This window comes from Elaeis guineensis, chromosome 5 (assembly GCF_000442705.2).
Source record: "Elaeis guineensis isolate ETL-2024a chromosome 5, EG11, whole genome shotgun sequence".
Classification (NCBI taxonomy): domain Eukaryota; kingdom Viridiplantae; phylum Streptophyta; class Magnoliopsida; order Arecales; family Arecaceae; genus Elaeis; species Elaeis guineensis.
This window is the reverse complement of record NC_025997.2, coordinates 54,914,377-54,921,056: the sequence shown is the minus strand read 5'-3', so window position 1 is coordinate 54,921,056 and position 6,680 is coordinate 54,914,377. Positions and strand designations below refer to the sequence as shown.

Here is a 6,680-nt window from a genome sequence, read left to right as displayed (position 1 = left end):
GTATATTAAAAGAGGTAAGTTTCTTTCTTTCAGCTGTGGATGATTAATTTCTTTTTAGTTTTATGAGTTATCGATAAGCTTGTTTAATTTACAGACCGACAAAACTGAGTGTGAGCACGGGGAAGACATGTCTATAGCACAGGCTATTACCATTGTCCTGGAGAGATGTCCAGATCTCAGGTTTCATGAAATTAATGCCAATTCTTATCCTTTTTGAACTTTTTCTATCATACCTGTAGTCCAAGTTATTGTTTATTTGGTATATGACATGTTTTTTCTTCTTGCAGGCAAGAAGGGCCTTGCGTACAATGTACTGCAGTGGTACTTATCCGGATGGAAGGTTGGTTTGCTGCAGATGCAGATACAATCTCACTGAAGCATTGGGATCAGGTGAGAAACTTTTTTAAGGATTAGATTTTGTATTCATGGAAAACAAATTCGTTTTCAAAGTTTTCATGGAAGAACATGGAAATTGGCAATGCCCCTGTTGTCAGACACTTCTTCCATCCTTGAAGAAGGTTATGGGTTCAAGTATTGGGTGTTGCATTGCAAGTATTGGCCTATATATATGAACATACTTTTGCCTCCTCCCTCACCCTCCTCCAAAAAAAAAAAAATGGAGAAAAAAAAAGATAAAGGTTTTCATAGATGAAATTGATTGTTTGATGTGGGTAGTTTCTCACCAACAGATACCGATGTATGACTGAGAAATTATGTGATAGCACTAATGCTGATTTGACAGCTTTGATTTGAGAATCATATTCCTTTGTTGGCTGGGGTCATCTTACAATCTTACCTTCACTCAATGCAGGAAGTCTTGCTCCCAGGTGGTCATGGCCTTATGGTTCGAGGGTATCGTCCTGTTATAAACACGCTTGCAAAGGGCCTTGACATTCGTCTTGCACACCGGTATGTGCTGAATATTGACCGGATGAACTAATTGATTGTCTGCTATATGTCAAGTAGTCACTTGTCTTTGTTTTCAGGGTAACGAAAATTGCCCGTGGTAAGAAGGAGTCGAGGTCACTTCTGGCAATGGAGAAAACATTTTTTGCAGATGCCGCCATCATCACGGTTCCTCTGGAGTTCTAAAAGCCAATTCCATAAAGTTTGAGCCTCGGCTTCCAGAGTGGAAGGAAGAAGCAATATCAAGTCTTGCAGTTGGAACTGAGAACAATTGTGTTACATTTTGACAAGATTTTCTGGCCAAATGTGGAGTTTCTGGAGTAGTTGCATCTACTTCCTATGGTTGCAGCTATTTTCTTAATCTTCACAAGGCGACAGGTCATCCAGTTCTTGTTTACATGCCTGCTGGTCGGCTTGCCCGGGACATTGAAAAAATGTCTGACGAGGCTGCTGCCAAGTTTGCCTTTTTGCAGTTAAAGGGGATTCTCCCTGATGCATCTGAACCTGTATGTTTTTGTTTTATTATCCTTGTTTGCTCGGTGATCTTGATTTGGTTTCATCTACTTATTGTCTGTTGTTTTCTATTCTCTTTATAGATTCAGTATCTGGTATCACACTGGGGAACGGATGAAAACTCACTGGGCTCCTAACACCTATGATGCAGTGGGGAAGTCTCATGAACTCTGTGAAAGGCTGCGGATCCCTGTTGACAACCCTTCTTTGCAGGGGAGGCAGCAAGCATGAAATACAACTGGCACCGTGCATGGTGCCTTCTCAACTGGGTTGATGGCTGCAGAAGAGTGCCGGATGCGTGTTCTAGAAAGATATGGGGACTTGGACATGTTCCAGCCAGCAATGGGTGAAGAGGCTGAAGCAGTCTCGGTTCCCCTACTGATCTCACGAATGTGATGTTGTGTCCGATGGTCCATCGTCCGGTTGTAACACAGCTAGTTCCCTAACCATTCCATTAATTGCCTCGAGAAAACGGTGCAGGGAAATCAGTGTTTTCTTGTGTTGTTTTTTCAGGCTTGTGGCATGAGTTTATGTGCTACTGGTGTAACATCATCACTACAGTAATGCGTGAAGAAGGATTGGAATACATGATAAAGAATAAGTTGCCTAGCTGATTTAGTTTGTTAAAGGCAGGTAAATATAATATCATATTTGACTCTAGTGTGGATTGTTAGTAAATCTAAGAATTATAATGTGGTTTGTATTGTGTATATTTCCTACAACTTTTTTGATTGCATGGTTAGTTTTCATGTGAATGATCTGAGGTGATACCTGAGATGATACAGCAAAACATGCCCTTGAATTTTCAAATCCGCACAATTTAACTTTCACCTTATATTATTTGATCTGTAGTGAGTGTTGTTTTTTCTTTTTTTTTTTTTTTTTTAAGTCATTTTGCTAAATAGATGCTCTTGACAATGCGCCCATGAGATTGCTGGATGGTTTAGCGAGCTGGTTATCTGCACATGAAAAATTCAGTTGGCGGTGGGAGGTTGATGTTGCCACCAGGGCGTGGTTGATGGTTTAGTCGCCTGCCCCAATATTTATGGGTCTAAACATATGGCTGGTGTGCTGAAATATCTCTTTCCTGTCTCCCATATAGAAAATTATGGAGCAGGAAGTCTGAGCTGGCTTAGGTCACCTGTACTTGGAAGAAAATTCAATGTTCAAAATAAATAAAGCTCTAGAAGCACCTATGAGGAGGGATTGGCCAAAACAAGACGGTTGTAATTGAGAGTCCTAGACTTCTAATCCACGTCTATATTCATATCTTGCGAGTGCCATATTTGGAGACCTAAATTGTTGCGAACCTTGACGCTCTTATTGTTGCCTATTCCCCTCTTTGATATTATGTTCTATTCAAAGGGGATAATATTTGGAGTATAGGGAAACTCCCAGTTCGCTTCTAGTACTCATGCGTAAAGAAAATGTCCTGCAATTTCTGTTTTGTTATTTTAGATGCATATCCAAACTAGCACTTCCTGATTTGTTATCTGAGTTAAGAAGACAACGCATGAGAAAAAATTCTCAATTCCGAAAACGAAAAGGAATGAACACAAGCCACATAAATAGTTCTCTTGATATTCATGTTATCAAGGTGACGGTCAAACTACTGTATTGACAAGATTTTAGTGAATGAGTCCATTATATTGTTCTTGATGTCAACTCGCTCCACGATCACATCGTGTCTTTCAACTATCTCCCGAACGAGGTGGAACTATTTAAGGATGTGCTTGGATTTATGATGAGACCTAAGTTCTTTAACTTGAGCAACTGTCCCAGTATTATTACAATAAAGAGATACTGGCTGTTCAATTCCTGAAATCACACCCAATTCTGTGATGAATTTCTTTATCCAGACGGCCTCCTTAGTAGCCTCACTAGCAGCAATATACTCAGCCTCAGTGACCGAGTCAGCAATAGTTTGCTGTTTGAAACTTTTCCAACTTACTGCAACCACCATACATAGTGAACACATCCAGATATAGATTTGCTATCATCCGGATCATATTAAAAACTATAATTAGTATAACCTTCTAGTTTTAAATCAGATCCACCAATGTGATAGCCAAAGCCCAAACGAACAAAAAAAAAGAAAAAAAGAAAACAGGGTCCTCTCGCCGGCTCCCAATCGGAGTCGGAGACGAGCTCCCTCCGTCCTATTTAAGGAGGAGATCCCTCCTCTCTTCCTTCCACCAAAGATTTTAAGCCCGATCGGCGCAATCGTTGGAAAATCCACCACGAAAGACCGTCCCTATGCCGTCCAATTTCTCGTCGGAAAAGCTTCGCCGGCGACGGAGGTAAGCCTCCTCCCCTTCCTCTCTTATCCCCTTCCTTCCCGTGCCGATGTGCATGCTCGTCGACGACCGGAGTCGCCGAATTTTGTTGCGGAAGAAATCTTTCTTTTTTACCATTTTTCTGTCGTCGGTGGTCACCGCCGACCACCGGTTTGGCCCCCTCTTGCCGTCGGGTCACCTCTCCTCCTGCCGACGGCCGCCCCACGTCGGTTGCACCGCCAGTCGGCCAGCCAAGGAGGGGACCGTGAGGAACCCACGGGAAAAGAAGAAGAAAAGAAGAAGAAGAAGAAGGAAAAGAAAAGAAAAAAAAAGAAAAAGAAGGAAAAGAAAAGAAAAGAAAAAGAAAAGAAAAAGAAAAGAAAAAGAAAAAAAAAAGAAAAAAAGAAAAAGAGAAGAAGAAAAATAAAATAATAATAATATAATAATAATAAAAAGAATTTTCTCTCCTCTCTCTTTCGTGAAGAAAAAAAAAGAGAAAGAAAGAGAGAAAGAAAAGAAGAAAGAAAAAAAGAAAAATTATTAAATTAATTAATAAATAATGATATAAATAATAAAATATGAGAAAGAGAGTTTCTCTCTCTTCCCTCTCTCCTTCAGCCTGAACTAGTATTTTTCTCTTTAGAATTGGACTTTCTCTCTCTACTTTCTCCCTCTAGATTATTTCTCTCTCCTAAGATTTCTAAAATTTTGAGAAGAATGATGATGAATTTAAATGATCCTCGTGATGAATTTTTTATCTGTGATCGTCGGACGGTACACCGACATCCACCTTGATCAGATCAGGTATTTTTAGATTTTATTTTATTGAATTATCCACATGATAATATTAACATGATTTGATCTGATCGATCGAATTTGTTGAATCATATTGTCTCAAGAATTCAAGATGAATTTTCTCTCTCTAGAATTTTCTCTCTCTAAAATTTTTTCTCTCTAAAATATTCTCTCTCTTGATTTATTCTCTCTCTAAAAAGATTAGTGAATGAAGAAATTTCTTTAATAGTCTTGATCTGATTCTAATGAAGAACCCTGATCCATAATTGTCAGACAGCGTACTGGCACCCACCTTGATCAAACCATGAATCTTTAGATTTGATCATCCATGATCCCGATCTAGCCATGACTTGATTTGATCATGTTGATTTCACCAATCGAGATATTGGACCAATCGTAATGTTGGATTGTGTCACCTGATCAATTCAAATTGTACCTCATTGATTTCTCTCTCCTCTGATTTTCTCTCTCCGCTTGATTTTATGAAATCGATGAAGAAACCTCGGTCCTATCACTTCTTATCCAATTTGATCTGATAGTCAAACTTTGGATCGTTTAGGTCCTAATTAGATTTTGATTAGATGAAATCAGATGATCGGACCCAATCTAAATCGTTGAAATATGGTATTCGTATTCTTTCTAATTATTGAAATTAATTCTGTATAGGATTGTGGATGTTTGATCATGGGATATCGCGATATGATCTATGAACATAATTTTTGGAAGAAAATTTATAGAATTATGTGGATTTATTGGAATGCGTTCGAGGCAAGTAATGTTTTACTTTTTGTAAATTTATCGACAAATTATAATATATTTTTCTGACATGATTTGTGAAACGATGCATGAATTGGATGAATGGTATTTTCTTATGAAAATATCTTATTTGAAATGTTATGATGAAGCATGATGGAACATATTGATTTCATGATGCATTACATTGATTGATTTCGATACTACATGATTATATGTTTTATTATCGAAATTAGAATATGAAATATGATTTATGAAGAATTATGATATAAGAAACATTATAAATTGACAACCTAACTATGTAAAAAATCCCGCCAATGGGGGCATATACATTGACAATTGATTGTCCTAAAGATTTATATCGCCAGCGAGACCAGCGACATATCGCCAGAGAGACTAGCGACAAACCGCCAGTGAGACCAGCGGTTCCAAAGGACATGGCTGCCAGATGATTCGCAGCCTACCGCAAGCAGATATACGGTATTATGACCCTACCACAGAGAAAATGTGGTCATAGCTCATGGTTAATGAAAAGAATTGAAGAACAAAAGAAATTGAAATCTGGAAAGAAACTTGAATTTTCAAAAAAGAAATGAAATTGGCATGAATTATGTTGCATAATTGAAATTGATTTCGAATTGATGAACTCTATATGCTTATTTTCTATAAATAATTATTTACTTAAATGCCTGATGAAATCTGTTGAAAAGTGATCATTGCTTACTGGGCTGTCTAGCTTATTACCTCCTATTTTACTGTTTTTACAGATGTTGAGGAATTAAGATGATACAAGATATGAATGGAAGAGTGATCAGAAGCAGAATCTCTATGGTTTTATTTTAAATTAAAGTCTTATTGAATTTGATGTAAGATCTATGAATCATTGTTGAATTTATTGAGATATTAAAGAAGAAATTTAGATCGTTATGTTTTGGATTTTGAATTATTAACTAATTATTCTGCTATTGTTTTAGGATAGCATGATAAGATGCCTTGCATGCTTATGGGAAGAGTTTTCTATGTGTATGCGGCGGTTGCCATGACCCTCAATTCACAATCTCGGGTCGGGGGCGTGACAACTAATATGGTATCAGAGCATAAGTGGATGAATTATGAAACATAGAATCAGATATAGAATGGGTGTAAGCGGATAGACACCAGGGATATTATAGTGTAGATTTTTGATGATTGTAGTGGGAGAAATATTTAAAAGTTTTGATTAAATATTGAGATTATGTATAAAAGGATCGCAAGAGATTATAATATATAGAATTTGAAATATGATGGATGATCTATAGATCATGATATGATTAGTTAGATCTTGATCGAAAGTAATCACAAAAAGATTAACATAAAATTTTATTATGCATTATGGTTATTAATTTGATCATTGGTTATTCAAGTGAATCATAAGTTCAAATTCGATATGAGAATAAT

At 37.3% G+C, this 6,680-nt stretch overlaps 1 pseudogene; it reads left to right on the top strand.

Moving 5' to 3' along the window:
- Positions 1-253: 253 nt before the first annotated feature.
- LOC140858157 (polyamine oxidase 3-like) lies at positions 254-2,688 on the top strand (annotated as a pseudogene).
- The last annotated feature ends 3,992 nt before the right edge of the window (positions 2,689-6,680 follow it).